This window comes from Equus quagga, chromosome 11 (genome assembly GCF_021613505.1).
Source record: "Equus quagga isolate Etosha38 chromosome 11, UCLA_HA_Equagga_1.0, whole genome shotgun sequence".
NCBI classification, from domain to species: domain Eukaryota; kingdom Metazoa; phylum Chordata; class Mammalia; order Perissodactyla; family Equidae; genus Equus; species Equus quagga.
Genome location: NC_060277.1, coordinates 53,310,988 through 53,332,503, shown reverse-complemented (window position 1 = coordinate 53,332,503; position 21,516 = coordinate 53,310,988).

Sequence of the window (21,516 nt, the reverse complement as noted above, 5' to 3'; positions counted from 1 at the left end):
TTGTCTGCATTTTCTTCTCTCCAGTGCTTTAAGATACCACCTAACCCCCATCTACCCCCAGTCCTCATTAAGAACTTGATAGATGAGGTTATTAAATTGCTTCCACTAAGCCTTGAGGAGTTATTTTTTTTTTAAAGAAGTATTAAGGTATGCAAAGGTTGGAGATGAAGATATCTTGTTTTTCAGAAGGAAGGAAGTAGATTCTGCATATTACAAGTTAGAACACATCAACTCTTGATCAGATTGTAAAATGAATTGTTAAGTGGATGATCTGTGAACTTTTCATTGTCACCAGGAGTTATGGAACCACTACAATCAAGGTGGTTTTATATTTTTAATAGGATTCTGGACCAGTCAATCTGTAGGATGCTGCCAGATTGGCAGTTCTTAAAGTGCGTTTGGTAACTAGTTTTGAGGGATATTTGTAAGTTACATGGTCAAATAAACTTGGAAAACACTTAAACCAAGTTACGCAGGTTTTTGGCGCTTTTACTTTGCTAGTGTGCAGAATGATCAAATGAGGAAAACAGAGGGAGTTAGGCCATAGCCTTCCCTTTCTCTCCTTGACTCTTCTCTAAGCCTCCGTATAAATGCTACCCACCGAGGACGGGGTTAGCTATCTGGGGCATTTGTGAACTAAACTTTAAGAGAAGATGCGTTTGAGACTTATTGGAGGCTGGTCACTTCATTACATTTTATTATACTAATAGTTGGGTATATGATTTGGAAACTTGAAAATAAGTGACTAGTGTCTTGGGGAAATGAAGTTGCAAAGAAAGATTTTTTTCTCTATCATAATGAAAAACTATAATACAAGTGGATTCTTCTAGGAAAAAAGCTGATTTGATATTACTGGTCTTTGGTATGGTCACCAAATCCCCCAAACTCACACACAAAGAGAAATAGTGTGAAACACGAAAGTGAATAGAAGATTATCTGCAGGCTTTTCCTTCTGTTTAGATCTGAACTGCTTAACTGCCAGCTTACGCCTCCCCGCCTTCCACCCCATCCTTTACTTTAGAATTAAACTGCAACAGACAGACTTTATGCCTAGAAGCATTTTTTTCTTCTCAAGAAGTATGTGCAAAAAAGTACTCTTTATTAATATACTTTGAATATTTTTAATCCTTCAAATAACTGAAAACAAGTTGACTTATAAAATGTATCGCTTTTATCATAATTAGCTTTATACACATTGATAGCAGAGGATTTGATCCAAAACAAATTAGATGAAAAGAAATTGATCCTTAAATATTGAGTAGTTGTTTTAAATACCTACTTTGTATTAGCTGTTGGGGATTTAAAACAGAGCTGAACAGATACCATCTTCTCCCCTCATGGAGCTTCCTTACAGTGTAATGGGAAAGACATCTATTAATTGGCCTCACAAGCTAATAATTTCAAATAAGTACCATGCAGGAAAAGCATAAAGTGTATTAAGACAGTATAGCCTAATCTAGGAAGGTTGAGGAAGTCTTCCCTGAAGATGTGACACTTGAACTATGGTAGATATAAACTGAACAGTCTTGAGAGGCTAAGAGAAGAATAGTGCCTGTAGGCTGTGCAAAGGCCCTGAGGTAAGGAGGTGTGTGACTTGTCCTAAATGATAATGGCTTTATTAAGCATGTACTATATGCCAGCCACTGTTCTAAGCTTTTTAAATGTATGAATTTATTCTTCACAATGACTGTATGTGATACGCACTATTATTACTCCCAATTTACAGAAGGACAAACTGCGGTCCAAAAAAGTAGTTTCCCCAGCAAGGCTGGGCTTTGAATGCACCATTTTACCCGAGAAGGAAGGTTAACTTGGCTAGATAAAAGATGATGAAAATAAATCAGATGTACATATTTTTTTAGAGATGCAATATGGTTAAATCTTGATTATTATGAAAACTGTATAGGAGTTTGTTGAACTACCTTATCTTTTAGTATGTTTAAACATTTTTCATAATTTTTAAGAGAAAAGGCCTCTATAACTGGAGCTCAGAGTAAGGTGGAAAGGTGGTCTGGGACCTGGTTGTGCAGGGCCTTGAAGCCCTGTTCAAGATTCTGGTCCTTATCCCAAAAAGTCACTGAAGCCTTTGAAGCAGAGGAATAACGTGACCGACTGTGAATGTTGAAGATCATGATGGTGACGCTGAAGGCATTCGAGCGGACAAGAACGAGTGCAAGCCTGCACCGCAGCCATCAAACTAGTGATGAATTATACAGCTAGGGTGAAGGATGCCGTGTGCCTGTGATCACAGGAATGCTAAAATAAGACAAAATTTGGATATTTCATTGGAAATGTTCCTTTTAGAAACGTGCAACAAGAACTTTGTCCCAATCAGAACTTTTTTTCTGGGACCAGCCGGGTGACGCAGCGGTTAAGTTCACACGTTCCCCTTCGGTGGCCCGGGTTCGCCGGTTCAGATCCCGGGTGCAGACACGGCACCGCTTGGCAAGCCATGCTGTGGTAGGCGTCCCACATATAAAGTAGAGGAAGACGGGCACGGATGTTAGCTCAGGGCCAGTCTTCCTCAGCAAAAAGAGGGGGATTGGCAGCAGTTACCTCAGGGCTAATCTTCCTCAAAAAAAAACACCTTTTTCCTTCCCCAACAAATGTTTGTCAAAATACTTAAATATAAATGAAATATACGGCTGAAAAATGAATAGAAAATGATTAACTGAAGACATTATTGATAGAACATTGATTTTGAAAAAATTATTTATAAACCATTTGAAACTACCAAAGAAAAAGCATTAAATTTTTTTAAACACCAAAGTGTTACATTTTTTAAATATAAACATAATAGAAAGTCTAAAATTAGCATAAAATATCAACATTCCATTGTCTTCACAGGAAAAGTACTTTATCAATATGAGAAGAATTATACGAGGTCAACTGATGCGGACCTTTCGGAAGCAGCCTCTCAGGGAAGCTGGCCAGCGCCTGTGGCCGCGGCCGCGGGCCGCAGCTCTTCCTCCCTCCGGCCCCTCCCTTCCGCCGGCTCTTCCGATTCAGGGTGGACACTGAGCGCAAGGAAAGTTCGTCTGTATTAATGTAACCTGGCAGATAAAAAGCAAAGCCAATCAGATCTGATCTTTGGAAGTTTATATTGAAAGTAAGAAAAGAATTTGCAAATTGGAAGTAGCAGAGAGAGGACAGTGTGTTCAAATAAAATGACAGTTCAATAAGCTACCTGATTTCTAAGATGGGCTTTTTTTTTTACATCTTAATCTCTGAATTAAGGCTACATCTTATCAAGTAAGGAAGGAGTTTGCACCAGAATCACCTGAAAGGCTTGATGAACTGTCTTACTGGCCCTTCCCCAGCTTCTGATTTAGGACTGTCTTCAGCGGGACCTGCAAGTTTGCATTTCTAACAAGTTCCCCGGGCAGGACCACAGCTAGAGAATCACTGCTGTGTTTCTCTTAGCAGCCTTTTCAGCCAGGTGTGTGAAACCCTCTTGATGCAGGGAAGACCAAGAAAGCACCAAGCATCAAAGCATCTAGGATTCAGTGACATACTGGATGAAATTATTTGATCACAGCTACTTAATATTTTATTTGTAATTACAATTAAGCATGTGAATAACTCTGAGGCATGGGATCACACAGCTTTGCTTTTTTTTTTTTTAATATAGTCTGGATTTATCTTTCCTTTCTGAACTATCTTAACAGCTTTGTATGTATTCTTTCATATTTTTCCCATATTCATATAATCTATATATATATAGTAATATATGTATAAAGATGGGTTAACTTTTTTCTTTAAAAAACTGGGATAATATAGATATCTTTCAGCATCTTTCTCTTGTCTCTCAGCAATATCTTGTGAAAATCAAAGTCTGGTATAATCAAAGTCAAAATCAGTTTATATGATGGACCGGAATTTATTTAGCCATTCCCTAATCGATCAGCCTTGATACTCTTGGTTATACTACAGTAATAATTCCAAAGCCTTGAAAAAGTTTTCTTTGTTTGGTCATGCTCTATGTCCAAACAAGGAAGGCAGTTACTCAGCTACCCAGCCTGATGAAGCTCCAGGTTGACACAAGCGTCCATGGCCGCTACAGAGCAGGAGGGGACCTGTCACAGTGACCACTTCCACTCACACTGCACCAGCGAAACTAGTTAGACAACGTGCCTAAGTTCAAAAGGAACAAACAAGTTCACTCTTACCATATTTCCGGAAGGAGAGAAATATTCTTTTAGCAGCGTAACTGACTACCACACTTTTGGCATTTACTTTGTTTCCAGTTTTGTGCAACCACGGGCATGTAATATATTTCTTTGTTTTTATTTCATTATACACTAGTAGTTTTCTTTGGAATAGATTCCCAGGGATTGTTGGATCAAAAATCATGTATTTTTAATTTTTTACAGATGTTATCAGCTTGTTTTCCAAAAGGATGTAAGAATTTACATTTCCTCCAGGAATTTATTAAAATACAATTTTTCCTGCATTCCCAGCAGCAATAGGTATTATAGCTCTTTTTAATTTTGCAAGAAGCTGTTTTCATTGTTACTTTGATTTGCATTTCCCGGATCTCTAATTTAAATTTGAGCATCCTTTTTGTGATGGCTGTGCTGATCATTTGCACGTTTTTCTGTCGGATTAGTAGTTGTCGTTTTCTTTCTATTACTATTTAAGCCTTCTGCATATTACATTATCATTTATGTTATAACTGTATCATTTCATAATCTATTATTTGTCCGCAGAGTTTGTAGTGTATTTTCCATACAAAAATTTTTATTTTTACGTATTTTCTTAGTTTTCAATCTTGGTTAAGAAGCTCCTTCTTGACTCATGATAGTACCTATTGTCACATATTTCTTGCAAGATTTTTTTTAATTTAAGTAATAAAATTGTGTGGAATTCATGGCGAAAGATATGTGTGTTATGTTCTTAAGAATTTTATGTTCTTCAAGATAGTCATTTGTGCCAGCATCATTTATTAAAAATCCTTTTTTTTTTAAAGATTTTATTTTTTCCTTTTTCTCCCCAAAGCCCCCCAGTACATAGTTGTATATTCTTAGTTGTGGGTCCTTCTAGTTGTGGCATGTGGGACGCTGCCTCAGCGTGGTCTGATGAGCAGTGCCATGTCCGCGCCCAGGATTCGAACCAACGAAACACTGGGCCGCCTGCAGCGGAGCGCGCGAACTTAACCACTCGGCCACGGGGCCAGCCCCTATTAAAAATCCTTTTTGAAATTAAAATGACTTTCCATCTTTGTCATATATTAAATGATTATGTTACTGAGGGGAGGAAGACATTTCCTCTACCCACTTTAGGTCCTTCTGGCTGGGCTATGAATTAAATTCACATGAGACAGAATAACAGGAGAAAGTCAAACAAAGCTTTATAACATGTATACATGAGAGAGGCTCAGGAAAACTGAGTAACTCACAAAAATGGCAGAGGTTTTCACCTTAAATTTTATCCTCAGCTAAAGACAAAGGAGGATGTTGGGGGTGGGGGAGTCAGTTATGCAAGGTTACCAGAAAAGCACGGTGAACAAGAGTAGGGTTATATGCAGATTTAAATCCTTGCCTTCCACATTGATGAGAGTTTCTAGAGATAAGGTCATTCCCCCCCTCTTCCTGTACAGAGAGGGAGACACCTTTACAGATGGAGATTTCCTTTACAATGTAAATGTCTCTTAACAAAGGGTAACTTCTAATTTTCGGAGTTTCTCTCAAGTCTGCAGTTTTTAAAAGTAACCAGCCCAAAATAATCCTCATGCCAAAGAGACATATCTTGGGGTGGCCAAGTCCAGTCCCCTACATTACTATTACTTATTTCTGAAATTTCAATTTGTTTCTTTAATTGGCCTACTCATTATTTCCTTATATCTGATAACTATAAGAGCATAGTGAAAGCTGTACCAAAAGGACGTTTGAAGACTTTAACACCTTCAGTATTAAACCCAAAATGAAAAACAAAGGAACTAAAACCTCATGTTAAAAAATTAGGATCAGAACAATAAGATACATTTTTTTCAAAAAACTAGGAAGAAGAAATTAAGGAAGATAAAAATTAATGAACTAAGACTTACTCCACCACACTACCCTACCCTGTCACAAAAAAGCCGACAAATCTATTTTTTTGAAAAATTAAACAAATTAGATAAACTCTTGAGCCTGATCAAGGAAAAAAGAGAAAATGAAAAAAGGAAAAGGAAAAGGACGCATATCACAGATACAGAAAACTTTAAAAAGAGACTTTCACATTCAACTATTCCCAGCCATAAAAATGGGTGAAAATCTCCCAGTTCATTTATGAGGCCAGCATCCTGACAAGAGATTTTCATATACTGAGGTATATGGGGTAGCTACTCTGGTTCAAAACTGATTTGGCTTGTACTAAAGAAGCTGACTTATGGCTTACCAAACACAAGTTGTGCATCTGCTTTAACCGGTAAAGAATGTATTAAACATCATCTCAGAGTAAAAGCATGCATGCACTCTTTGAAGATAAGAAAGCATACTCCCCACCCACGCCCACCAGCAACAGTCTCACTCCTGGAGACAAGTCCCTTTCCCAACATCAGGGTCACGTGGTCCTGCTAATTTGCAACTGAATACCTCTTTGAAACTTTGAATGCATCCCAGGCGTGTTTGAGGTATGTTCTTTGTTCTAAAATGGCATAAGACTGTACTGAAAAACATGCTTCTCCAGAAGGCTTTCTTCTTTTGAGGAAACTGTCTTCCCAGGTTATAATCTTCTCTCTGGCTCAAGTAAAACTCACCTTATTTCTCTTATCTGTAGAACAGTTATTGGCTATTTTGCATTGAGAATACCTTTAATAAAAAAGTCTAGTAAAGATGGTGTCAAAAAGGAAAACTAGGGGACCGGCCCCACAGTCTAGTGATTGTTCAGTGTGCTCTGCTTTGGCGGCCCACGTTCAGTTTTTGGGTACAGATCTACACCACTTGTCAGTGGCCATGCTGCGGCGGTGACCCACATACAAAATAGAGGAAGATTGCCACAGATGTTAGCTCAGGGCAAATCTTCCTCAGCAAAAAAATAAAATAATAATTAAAAAAAGAAAAGCTAAGATTATGTAATTTATGCTTCAAGATTGACAAAATCTAAATAAAATATTGGCAGTAAGAATTCAGTAATAGCAAATAAATGATGCCCTATGACCAAGTTCAAGGGTGTTCAATATTAGAAAATATATCAACTTAATTGTTATGTCTAAGATTAAAGGAGGACATTTATATGATCATATAAAAATTCAGTTATTCATAACATAATCTTTAAATGAGAATAGAGGAATCTGTTAAATATAATGTAGACTATAATTTCCTAGTAACAAATTATATATTAAATGATGAAATCTTAAAACCAATTAAATTAATATCAAGAAGGAGATGTTACCAAACCAGGTTCATTTTGCCTGCTGCACAATTATGCCAATCACCGAGATGACGAATTTACAGGAGAGAAAGGGTTTAAATTCACAATGCAGCCAAGTGAGGAGACGAGAAGAGTCTGAAGTGTGGGGATAGATGATTGAGGCCAGGAGGAGCGAGGGAATTGATCATCTGCACAAGCGTAGTCAAGCTTCCTGGCTCTTCACAGGACACATGTTCACAAAATGACTGCATTACCATGATCTGAGGGTGGAGTGTTCAGCTCCACGACATCAAAGGGTCACCTGTCGGTCATCCCCACAGGCCTAGTTGATGAGTCAGTGGTCTTAACCAGCCTGAACTGGACAAGGAGTCGACTCCTGAAAAAAACTCAAGCACCCGTTACCATGGTGACCAAAGCACCAGAGGTGTCATCTGTAGGGTGGGCTTTAGTGATGGTTATCCAACTGCTTTTGCAATCAGATGACTGACTGAGTATAGTTAAAGCAAGTCGCCCCCTGGCTTCATAGACAGGCTCTCATACTATTCAATACTGTTTTTGCACTCACAGCAGATGTACTAAGACAAGAAAATGAAGTAACTGGCATAAACTTTGGGAAATAAGAAATAAAAGGAATGTTTTTATTGAGTAGATACTATATAACTCGAAAACTTGGGAAACTTTTTTTTTGAAGAAAATTTGGTGCATTGTCTGGATACACAATGAGAATCTAGAAAAGAAACTGGAGGGAAATTATTCATTATAATAACCAAGAACTATAAAATACTTAGCAAGAAATTTAACAAGAAAATGTCATTTAACATACAACTTGAATGGGAAAATTACACAATTTCATTGATGACCATAGAATAAGATCTCCAGGCGGCCAGCCCAGTGGCGTAGTGGTTGGATTTGTGTGCTCTGCTTTGGCGGCCTGGGGTTTGCAGGTTTGGATCTTGGGTGCAGACCTATGTACTGCTCATCAAGCCATGCTGTGGCAGAGTCCCACATACAAATTAGAGGAAGATGGGCACAGATGTTAGCTCAGTGACAATCTTCTCAAGCAAAAAGAAGAAGATTGCAACAGATGTTAGCTCAGGGCCAATCTTACTCACACACACACACACACACACACACACAGAAAAACCCAAAAAAACTGCAAGAATGGAAAGACCTACATAATCATGTGTGTGGATTTTATTTGGCCCTGAGCTAACGTCTGTGCCCATCTTCCTCTATTTTGTCTGTGGGACCCTGCCACAGCATCACCTGATGAGCGGTATGTAGGTCCATACCCAGGATCCGAAGCTACAAACCCTAGGCCGCCAAAGTGGAGGGCATGAACTTAACCACTACACCACCAGGCTGGCCCCGAGATAATCATATTCTTTTTTTTTTTGAGGAAGATTATCCCTGAGCTAACTGCTGCCAGTCCTCCTCTTTTTGCTCAAGAAGACTAGCCCTGAGCTAACATCCATGCCCATCTTCCTCTACTTTATATGTGGGACGCCTACCACAGCATGGCGTGCCAAGTGGTGCCATGTCCGCACCCGGGATCCGAACCCAGGAACCCCAGGCCACAGAAGGGGAATGTGTGCACCTAACCTCTGCGCCACCGGGCCAGCCCCTAGATAATCATATTCTTAACGGGAAGGCAGAATACTGTGAAAACATCAATTCCTTCCGTATATTATACAACTGTAATTCAATTTTATATCACATCAGTAGTGTTGTTTTAGATTAAACAATCTCAAAGCTTACATAAAAGGAAAAATGCCTGAGAGGAGCCAGGAAAAGAGACATCAGAATGTATGACAAAGCTGCTGTAAACAAATCAATATGGAATTGGGGGGGAAGATAGAACAAAAATGAGGAGAGTTCAAAGAAACAGCCTCAGGAAGAGGAAGACAGAAGGACCACATGCAGAAGAGACGCCAACAATACAAGGTGAGAAGAGAACGCAGCGAACACTGAAGTCACCCAGTAACCCAAGTGTTCTTTGCTGCTACCCTCTACCCGCTGCTCTAGGTGTGGGCTTTAGAATAAATCGCTGCTTGTCATCAGCAGTATTTGAAGTACTAACTCGCATATTATGATAACAGTCCATCAGTCGTTTTTTATCCTTAGATCATTAGAGAGACTTGGTTATAAATAGGATAACCACAGAACCCCTGGGGAGAAATTATTCTCTAGACACAACACTGGTCCTGATTTCCTCAAGTTGCCAAGTAACCTAAAAAGCCCAGGGCAAGACTAGGTTCAAGGGCTGGAGACGCCCTCCTTTCTGAGATGGGCAAGGCCGTCAGACTTTTCCTTTCTTTGTCTGGCTTTTTGACAGTGACATCACTGATAAATACATCTTAGGTTTTGCCCCTCTATAAAATCCAGTTCTCTGTACAACCTCCTCCCTCTCCCTGCCTCTCCCCCCTTTCTCTCTCCCTCATACAACTGAGAAGTTTCAGGAAACCGTCCTTACAGTTTCTAAAGAGATGCATTCTGATAATTTCTGTTTTACTCTTTTCTTAAAATGCTTCTTAAAATCCACGACAATGACATTATCATCCATAGTTTGAATAACACTGAGGTTTTAATCTTACATGCTTCGAAGGATTTAAATGCACAGGAGGAAATTTTATCTGACAACTTGGCTACACTGATATACCTTTGTTGCAAAAATCATGAACACTACTTTTAAAATTCTCAATTTTTAGTTTAGAAACTGTGTCCCATCTATGTGAGGATGATAGTGAACTCCGGGAATTGGGGGGCTATGTCGAGGCAGATTGCTTCCTAACTGTTTCTTGTGATTGTTATTGGCACGATCAGATTGGAATGATCAATACATTTCTCTACAAACATTTGTTTTAAAACATCCAAAAGCAAAATTAAAAGTTTCGATTGTACCCAGAAATGACCTTAGACATTTTTATGAGTTTGCTTGAATTAATTAACTTAGCATGATTATCTTCACATTATTAATAAGTATGCAACTATAAAATTTCATCTCAGGAATACATCTTATTTGTTTGGAAAGACAAGTTTTCCCACAATTTTTAATTTATTTTATTATTTAAAAAAAATTTTTTTTAGATATTTTTTGTTTTTTTATTTTTTGAGGACAATTAGCCCTGAGCTAACATCTGCTGCCATTACTCCTCTTTTTGCTGAGGAAGATTGGCCCTGAGCTAACATCTGTCTCCATCTTCCTCTACGTTATATGTGAATGCCTGCCACAGCATGGCTTGACAAGCAGTGCGTAGGTCCGCACCCAGGATCCGAACCGGTGAACCACGGGCCACTGAAGCAGAAGGTGCACACTTAACTGCTGCGCCACCGGGACGGCCCCTCATAATTATTTAAGTAAGACTTTCCTATTCAAGAAACATGCCATTCATTTTAATCTGAATCTTCTCAGAGAAAGTAACTAAAAATTCAGAAAACTTAAAAAATACTGAAAATGTCTCAACTAGCTAATTTTTTCTTTTTTTAATGTAAGCTTCTATTTTAAGTATAACATCCTTACAGAAAAAGTACACAGATCATGAATGATTGTATAGCTCAATGAATCATCGCCAAGCGAACCCACCTGTGTAACCACCACCCAGGTAAAAAATAGACCATTACCAGCATCTCAGAAGCCTTCCATGTGCCTCTTTCAATCTGCAAACTCTTTTTAACATATCATTTTGAATAACTAATAAGTGTGATTATTTGGATTATTAGATTATTGTTCAGCAAACATTCATTACCTGCAAATCCATGATAAGACTCTTCATCCTGCTGAATAGATGCTGTGCTTGGTCATCTGACTTTCTTTGACCAGCTGAATGTGGACAGAAGAAGCAGTGTGCCCATTCTGAGCCTAGACTTTAAGAGACTGCTGGTCTCTGACCTCCGACACAAGGAGAACATACCCCAGGTAGCCACTGGGCCTTCATCTTGAACTCCGGAATAAGACACAAAGAACACGCCTGAATTTACCAGCAGCCTGAATAAGAGTTGCCCCAGGTGACCTATATTCCTGCTGGAGAGAAAAACGAAATCTTTTCGTTGTTATCCTATTGAGCTTTTGTTGGCTACACAGCAAAGGCTGACTAATAATCATTTGGTAAATCTCAATAAAGCCTAAGTGAATGAACTCAGGTTATGACTCTGTGAATCCATCTAATGTTTTGTTCACTTCAAATTTATGCTTATTATTAACTGTAGCATAACATTTAACTCTGACACATACTTCATTAGACACTTCCTGGTCAGTGATTACTTGATACTTCCTTGATCTATTTCAAGGTACCACCATCTTTAAGGCAAGGAAATCGGCCACTACCAATCTTTTCATTTATTTAACAAACATTTTTTCAGAAGCGTATTGTGTATCACTGATTTGTTTAAATAGTACTCTCCACATCCAGTCTTTTCCTGTTTTTTAAAATTATATACATAGTAATTTTTTACATATTGTTTACATAATGTTGATTACATAGTATCAACTTTAAATATTTCATTCATGACCTTGAGAGAAGGTACAATTTAGTTTAATTTTTATATTTTTTGTAAGATAGCAACATTACAGAGTGTTTGACACATATAAAACTGAAGGCTAGGGCCAGCCTGGTGGTGCAGTGGTTAAGTTCGAACATTCTGCTTCAGTGGCCCGGGTTCCCCATTAGGATCCCAGGTGCTGTGGCAGGCGTTCCACATATAAAGTAGAGGCAGATGGGCACGGATGTTGGTTCAGGGTCAGTCTTCCTCGGCAAAAAGAGGAGGATTGGCGGCAGATGTTAGCTCAGGGCTAATCTTCCTCAAAAAAAGAAAGAAAGAAAGAAAGAAAACTGAAGGATAATTGGTGAAAATAAGTATAAGTATTGTGAAAATTCATTGTTTAGAAAAATGAGATAAAATGTACATATAAATTCTTTGTAAATATTGAATCACCTGTGGAATAGTGATTTAGATTTAAATTCCATGTTCCCATGAGGAATTGGGAAAGCCCCTTCTCTGCTATAACAAAGTTCTAAAATGCTCTAAAAATATTCATCTCTGAAGGACCGCCACTGTCAATAGTAGGGATCTGCCAGAGCTCCAGTTCATACAGCTCAGTTCCATTCCACAGACATTTACTGGATGCATGCTTTTTATGTCCCAGCGGGCTCTGGCTGTCCAAAGAAAGGCAAGATCTCAGGGAGCTCACAGCATGTAAAGAAAACACTCACTCTCAAAGGAAGTGTGCTAACAGAGAGAGCTGCACAGGCTATTTCCTGGGGGCATTAAATCCAGTCTGAGGGCAGAATCATGTTCATGATATTACTATCTAAATAAGGGCCAACCAACCACTGAAAATGATTAACTTTAATTTGTAATCCATTTGGCATTAAGTTATGAAAATATAATTTTGCAGATTTTAAACGCCATTAATTTTTGGATGTATTTTCTGGACTATTTACGCAGGCTGTGGAGAACTGACCTTTTTGAACTGTGTTGCTGAATTCTTTATGCAGATTATCTATTTATAACAAATACATATTTATGGTTTCCTTTCTCAAAATTTAATTCAAGCTTGTATATCTACGTTCTCAAAGCTTCTTTAAATTGTACATTTTATTTTTAAAATTAAATAATATCCACAAATGCAATTGTAATCACTATTCATAATGTGCGATGGAACTAGTCAACTGCTTTTCTCATTATATGCCTGCAAGGAGTATACTACAGCAGAAAGACTTCTGTGGAGCAGAAAAAATTTTTAGAAGTTGTATATTTTATATAAATTTCTATAAATTTTCTTTTTCTTTTTTTTGAGGAAGATTAGCCCTGAGCTAACATCTGCTGCCAATCCTCCTCTTTTTGCTGAGGAAGACTGGCTCTGAGCTAACATCCGTGCCCATCTTCCTCGACTTTATATGTGGGATGCCTACTACAGCATGGCTTGCCAAGTGGTGCCATGTCCACACCCGGGATCCAAACCAGGGAACCCCGGGACGCTGAAGTGGAACGTGCGAACTTAACCGCTGCGCCACCAGGCCGGCCTCACTATAAATTTTTTAACATTCAGATTTTGTCAAAACTGCATATAAGAAGAAATTCTATAATTGACTCATATTAATGTCTATGTTTAAAATAAAGCTAATTTCAAGCAAGTTTTAGCATTGGTTTTATTTTTAAAGATTTATTTTTTCCTTGGTCAAATATATTTACAAATTTTTCTAGCATGTAACAAGTTCAAGATTATATGTGAACGTATTCTTTGAAATGTGTTTATTATTTGTTTACATGCCTATACAGGGGATTGATAATATGCTGTTTGTAAACCTGGTTTTAGTTTGCAAAATGTTTTCATTTTTTGTGCTATCTTCTCTAATCCTTTCCCTGTGGAGGAAGCATTACCGTCATTGTTATTTTATTGATGAGGAAGTTGAGTATCAGTGAGATCAAGTGACTTATCCAGGTCACAGGCTTGGACAGCCAGACCTGGAAGCTGGCTCAGTCACGCAGTATTCACTTCGTGTTAAATAGGTTTTAGCATAATTCTGCACCTGCACTCATTTGCTTTCTTTTAATTCCTACAACTTGCTTAGGTTACATTTGACCCAGCCAAGTCTGAAAAAAATAATCAAGTCTTCTCTGCTCTTCTTCAAAATACCACACTGGAGCTGAAGATCACAGCATATAGCAAATTAGATGAAAGATTATTTTTTAAAGACATTTCACAGTTCACTTAGAGCGGCTGAAGTGATGATCTTCAGTTACACTTGTGCTGCCGTTTCAGTTTTAATCATAATGCTGCTAGAACAAGTCAGGAAAAACGAGCTGGGAGTTTGAGAAACTGTAGTTATAGAAATTTCCAGAAGCTAGAATGATAAGAGATGTGTGGTAATCTGGTAAAGGAATTTTTTTTTAAAGTATCTATTGATAAATGACATTTCAGCTTTAATTTTAATCCTTTATATTGAAAATATTGCTAAAACATAAAAGCCTACTTTCTTTCTAGAGTAAGTTCAGGAGGGTAAACATTATTCAATCTTTTTAAATAAATGATTTAGGATTTTGCCGGGATTACATTAAACATTAGTTAGTTTTTCATGATAAAGTACGGGAGATGCAGATGTTGGTGGTCTGTGAGGGTGGGCTAAGATAAACCGTCAGGAAAAAGTCCTAAGACTATCTCTTTAGGGACCTGCTTATCTCCTGTAATTTATTTCTCTGTAAATTCCAGATGATGACCAATAGCGCAAACTTGCTAATAACTGAGGAGCGATCAGCACTTCTTTCAGAAGTTATAATGTTGCAAATATCTCATTTACTCATTAAGTAAACACTTGAGGAACTACTCATGCCTCTCCTGTCAGGCGGGGAGAATGACTGAACGTCTCTGTATCAATTAGGTTCTTGGTTGAAGGCAACGGAAGCAAACTCTGCCTAACTTATCAGAGAAAGAACATGTGTATTGGAAGAACACAATGGAGATCACAGAACCACTGGGTGGTGGAGAACCAGGTGTCAAAAATGTGCAGGGCGCTCCATTTAGGATGGCACTGATGTCACTGCAATGACCAGACCCTTGTTGCCACAATACCCACCCCACTGTGAATTCTCTCCATCTCTGCATCTTTGCCCCACTTTGTCCAGATTCCAAGTTTTAGGTGAGAGCATCTGATTGACTTAACCTAGGTCCCATGCCATTCCTATGCCCTAGTTGCCAGATAGCAGGGAGAAGGACTTTGGGCAACTGTTTCCTAAGTATGAGGTGGGCCTGCAATCACCAAGATTCAAAATTAAGGATTCTCCACAAATAGGATGGGAGTTCAGCAGCTAGACAGGCAAAAAGCTAAGGCTCCCCATATGGCCTCCTGGAGCTGGAAGCTTTAATGGGATGGTCTGTGTAACCTGCTCAGTGCAGTGCTGGCACATAGTAAGCGTTCAACAGATTTCAACATTGTCATTATTATTAGTTCAGTGAGGCAAGCAACGAGTTTGTCTCTAGGGATAAAAAAAATAATAGGGTGGATTTTCTAATTAAAAAGCTCAGTATTTTGGAGTTGTTACAGAGGGAAACAAATATAGAAACATTGTCATAAAACTACTTAAAAAGTACTACAATGCAGGTATAAAGTGAGTGCCCTGAAAAATAGGGAAAAGAAAAACTAGTTCTGCCAGAGGCAGGGCAGAGAAAATAATAATCGGGCTGAGTTTTGAAGATTGAGAGGAGCATCGTGTAAGGGCTGGCGGGTTTGAACTCCTATGACTAGCGTAGGTTCAGGATTAAGGGTTCTGTATACCATATAAACGTGCTAACCGATCTGAAAGTGACCAGGAGTCGGTAGAGGGGGTGACATCATCAGATTTAGGGGGAGGGTAACTCTCGAGGAGTGGGGAGAGAACGGACAGGAATGAGCCGAGGCAATGTTAAGAGTGCAGATGAAAGAAGGTGACGGCTTGTACTAAGGGAAGATGCAGACTAAGACGTCCACCCAGGAGGAATTTATGACATAGAATGAACTGAATTCAGCTGACTCCAAAACTAGGGGTGAGGGAGGGAAGGAGTCCTGGGTGACTTAAAATCCGCAAGTTTTTGAGACCAGTGGCTGGTAATACCATGATTAGAACAGGGGCTATTGGCAAGGGAATAATGTGAGGCAGTTGGGAGGGGAAAGAAGGAGTTTCTATGGGGTGTTCGGTCTGCCTTATTTTAGCAGTTGCAACACTGACGCCGTTGAAGCTGTTAAAGTGGGCATCAGCGAGGGGGGGCGCAGCGCCTCTTTAAATACCTAAGACATTGATTCGTACAAAAACGAAGGAACAACATCACAAAATCCTGCATATTGTTTCAGAGGCCGCACTTTGAGGCCCCATCTATGATAGAGGATCCATGGATCTCAGTTTAGGAATCCCTGAGGAAGCACAAGGAGACTTGGGGAAGAGGCTTACAAATATTTAATGGGCGAGAGCAAAGAGGAAACACTTACAAATATAAATATGGAATCAATTGTTAAGATAAGGTTTAGCAGCAAATATGACACAGTTATTTCCACCATGCTTAATGACAGTATAATTTCCTAAAATTGTCAACTCTCTTGCAGTTTGCTCATCCGTCTGTCTGACTTAGTCAACAACAATAACAATGGCAGGCACTGTTCAATGAGTACCTAACATGTAAAAGCTACCATGTTTGGCACTGGGGACACAAAGACAGACGAGTGCCCCGTTCTGTCCGTAGGTAGCTTACAGGCCGCTTGGGAGATATTTATGAGTAAACGAAATGAACAGCAGTGAAATAAGTGTTGGGAGAGAGGTGTGCAATAGGTGCTAAGAGAGAGATGGGGAAGAGCACCACACTGCACCTAAATTTTGGAATAAGGGGGTTAGGGAAAACTTGGAGGGGACAAATACGCTTTGTTCTGAAGGATTAATTAGATTTGGACTTGCAACACTCCAATGTAACAAATAGCATAGCTGTCTGGACACCAAGCACTTCAGAAGGGCCTGAATGTAAAGTGGGAGAAATGGAGAAAGGCAGTGGGTGGAAATGAGACTGGACAGGTAAGCAGGGCTGGGACAGTCGTCCAAAATGCTCACGTGATTCCAAAGACAGGCACGTAACACTGTGTGATGAAGCCTGGTTCAACACAGCTTCATGGGGTTTAGGACAGGGATGAACGGGGGAACACAGACAATTAAAAGAAAAAACAAAAGGGACCCCCAGTGTGCTAGACGAACACAAACAGTCCAAGGACCATACAAGACATTTCAAGGAGTGTGGCCTTTATACCGAGGGTAGCGGAGGGTCACTACAGCAGTCTTAAAAGAGGAGTACATAATCAGACTTTTATTTTATAAAATATAAATGTGGTGGCACTGCAGACACTGGATTAGAAGGGGACAAGAGGGGCCGGCCCCGTGGCCGAGTGATTAAGTTCACACGCTCCACTTCGGTGGTCCAGGCTTTCGCTGGTTTGGATCCTGGGCACGAACCTAGCATTTCAAAACGAATTTCTATTGGTCTGCCAAAGCCTTTTAATCTTAAATCTAAAATGAAGTCAAGCTGTGAACTGAACTCATCATCTCCTTCTTTTTTTTTTTCCAATTCGTTTTGAAATCTAGTATTCTAGACTTAAGATTTACCTCTTGGCAATCCAGAATTAAATTTCTGAGATTGCTGTAAATTACTTCCTGTCTTGGTTTCTCTTCCTCTTACTTACTTCCCTATTTTATTCTTTTTTTATTTTTCTGTAAGAAGAAGCCATTTGATTTATTTTTAAATTTTTATTTATTTACTTACTTATTTTATTGCAGAACATTGGATTATAACATTATATAGCTTTCAGATGTACATCGTAATATATTTTGAATTCTGTGTAGATTACATCATGTTCACCACCCAAAAACTAATTATAGTCCATCCCCTCACATGTGAGCCTAGTCACCCCTTTTGCCCTCCCCCCTTCCCCTATGGTAACCACCAATCCAATCTCCAATGCTATGTGTTTATTTGTCATTGTTTTTATCATCTACTTATGAGTGAGATCATACGGTATTTACTTTCTCCCTCTGACTTATTTCACTTCGCACAATACTCTCAAGGTCCATCCATGTTGTCACAAATGGTCGGATTTCATCAATTCTTATGGCTGAGTACCATTCCATTATGTGTATATACCACATCTTCTTTAGCCGTTTGTCCCTTGATGGGCACCTAGGTTGCTTCCAAGTCTTCGCTATAGTGAATAATGCTGAATGAACAGAGGGGGTGCAAGCATCTTTATGTCTTTGTGTTTTCAAGTTCTTTGGATAAATACCCAGCAGTGAAATAGCTGGATCATATGGTAGATCTATTCTTAATTTTCTGAGGATATGCCATACTGTTTTCCATAGTGGCTGCACCAGTTTGCACTCCCACCAGCAGTGAACAAGGGTGCCCTTCTCTCCACACCCTCTCCAACACTTGTTGTTTCCTGTCTTGTTAATTATAGCCATTCTGACTAGAGTGAGGTGATACCTCATTGCAGTTTTGATTTGCATTTCCCTGAGAGCTAATGATGTTGAGCATCTTTTCATATGCCTGGTGGCCAGCCATATATCTTCTTCGGAGAAATCTCTGTTCAGATCTTTTGCCCATTTTTTAATTGGGCTGTTGTTTTCTTTGTTGTTGAGATGTATGAGTTCTTTGTACATTTTGGATATTAACCCCTTATCTGATATATGGTTTGCAAATATCTTCTCCCAGTTGTTAGGTTGTCTTTTCATCTTGTTGATGGTTTCCTTTACTGTGCAGAAGATTTTTAGTTTGATGTAGTCTCATTTATTCATTTTTTTTCTGTTGTTTCCCTTGCCCGGTCAGACATGGGACTTGAAAATATGCTGCTTAGACTGATGTCAAAGAGAGGACTGCCTAGGTTTTCTTCTAGAAGTTTCATGGTTTTGGGTCTTACATTCAAGTCGTTAATCCAATTTGAGTTGATTTTTGTGCATGGTGTAAGGGAATGGTCTACTTTCATTCTTTTGCATGTGGCTGTCCAGTTTTCCCAACACCATTTATTGAAGACTCTCCTTTCTCCATTGCATGTTCTTGGCTCTCTTGTTGAATATTAGCTGTCCATAAATGTGTGGGTTTATTTCTAGGCTCTCGATTCTGTTCCATTGATCTGTGTGTCTGTCTTTGTGCCAGTGCCATGCTGTTTTGGTTATTATGGCTTTGTAGTATATTTTGAAATCAGGGAGTGTGATACCTCCAGCTTTGTTCTTTTTTCTCAGGAATCCTTTAGCTGTTCGGGGTCTTTTTTTTTCCATGTAAATTTTAGGATTCTTTGTTCTATTTCTGTGAAAAATGTTGTTAGAACTTTGATAGGGATTGTGTTGAATCTGTAGATTGCTTTAGAAAGTGTGGACATTTTAACGATGTTAATTCTTCCAATCCAAGAGCACGGAATATCTTTCCATTTCTTTGTGTCTTCTTCAATTTCTTTCAACAATGTTTTATAGTTTTCGGTGTACAGATCTTTCACCTCTTTGGTTAAGTTTATTCCCAGGTATTTTACTCTTTTTGTTGCAATTGTAAATGGGATTGTATTTTTAATTTCTCTTTCTGCTACTTCATTGTTAGTGTATAGAAACGTAACTGATTTTAGTATGTTGATTTTGTATCCTGAGACTTATTGTATTCATTTATTATTTCTAAAAGTTTTTTAATGGATTCTTTAGTTTTCTCTATATAAAATCATGTCATCTGCAAATAGTGACAGTTTCACTTCTTCTTTTCCAATGTGGATCCCTTTTATTTCTTTTTCTTACCTGATTGCTCTAAGACTTCCAATACTATGTTAAATAAGAGTGGGGAAAGTGGGCATCCTTGTCAGGTTCCTGTTCTTAGATGAATAGCTTTCAGTTTTTCTCCATTGAGAATGATATTTGCTGTGGGTTTGTCATATATGGCCTTTATTATGTTGAGGTACTTTCCTTCTATTCTCATTCTATTCACAGTTTTTATCATAAATGGCTGTTGGATCTTGTCAAATGCTTTCTCTGCATCTATTGAGATGATCATGTGATTTTTATTCTTCATTTTGTTAATGTGGTGTATCACCTTGATAGATTTGCTGATGTTGAACCATCTTTGCATCCCTGGAATGAAACCCACTTGATCATGATGTATGATCTTTTTAATGTATTGTTGTATTTGATTTGCTAGTATTTTGTTGAGGATTTTTGCATCGATGTTCATTAGTGATATTGGCCTGTAATTTTCTTTTTTTGTGTTGTCCTTGTCCGGTTTTGGTATCCTATTTCATTCTTAATATTTTGTTGTTTTAGTTGTATGCTAAAATATCTCATCACAACTTAGCTTTTCCACCAGAAGAACTATGGAACATCTGAATATCTGAAACTTGTCTCCTATCAGAATCTTCTAGATTTCTTTTTTTTCTCCCCAAATCCCCCCAGTACATAGTTGTATATTTTAGATGTAGGTCCTTCTAGTTGTGGCATGTGAGATGCCCCTCAGCATGGCCTAACGAGCGGTGCCATGTCTGCGCCCAGGATCTGAACCGGCGAAACCTTGGGCCACTGGAGGCGGAGCAAGGGAACTTAAACACTTGGCCATGAGGCCAGCCCCTGAATCTTCCAGATTTCTAAAATTAACTAGTTACACTCAGAAATGTTGCAGAAATAAGTGTAATTCTCACATATAGCTACTTAGTAACTTTTTTCAGCAGAGACATTGAGCATTATAGTCAATTACCATTTCATTTTCTTTAAAGAAGCTTCTTTATTTCTTAAAGGGAATGTATGTCTTCATCATATAATTCAACTTTGCATAGCTATTTCATATTTAATTTTCAAATATGACTCAGAGGTACGTCACTTATAAAAACAGTAAAATACGGGCTGGTCCCCTGGCTCAGTGGTTAAGTCCCGGCTCTCCACTTCGGGTGGTTCAGATCCTGGGCGTGGACATGGCACCGCTCCTCTGGCCATGCTTAGGCGGCATCCCACATGCCACAACTAGAAAGACTCACAACTAAAAATACACAACTATGTACCAGGGGCCTTTGGGGAGGAAAAGGAAAAATAATATCTTCAAAAAAACCCCCCAAAACAAAAAAAACCCCAGTAAAATAAAAACAACAGAGAAGATCAGGGCTCTGAGAAGTAAAACAGTAGCAGGGCTGAGGCCAGAGAAATGCAAAACTCCCGTCTCAGAGCCATGTTCCCAAAGCGGACTGGCCTGCCGTGCAGGAGCGTGCTCTCTCTCTGCGCGCCCACCGGCCCCCGAGCGCCCCCGCATCGCGCTCCCTGCCACGCCGGGCTCCCTGCGCCTCGCTGGGCCACCCCGCACAGTCACCGCGCCCGGCCCAAAGCATCGGCTCCCAGGGGTTGCAAACCACGGCCGCCGCCAAAGATACCGCTCTGCAGGCACAGGAACCCGACCCCGGAACCTCGCCCAGGCCGGGGACCTACCCACGCCCCCGGGCCCCCTCCCCTCCCCTCCCCGCCTCCCCTCCCCTCGGCCCGCCTCGCCCCTCTGGCTCGCCTCGAGCCTCCCCTCCTCCCTTTCCTTCCCCTCCTCCCGCCCTTTCTTCCCACCCCTCCCCCCTCCCCTCCCCTCCCCGCTCCTCCCCTCTTCCCCTCCCCCCTCCCCTCTCCTTCCCTTCTCCCATCCTCTCCTCTCCCCTC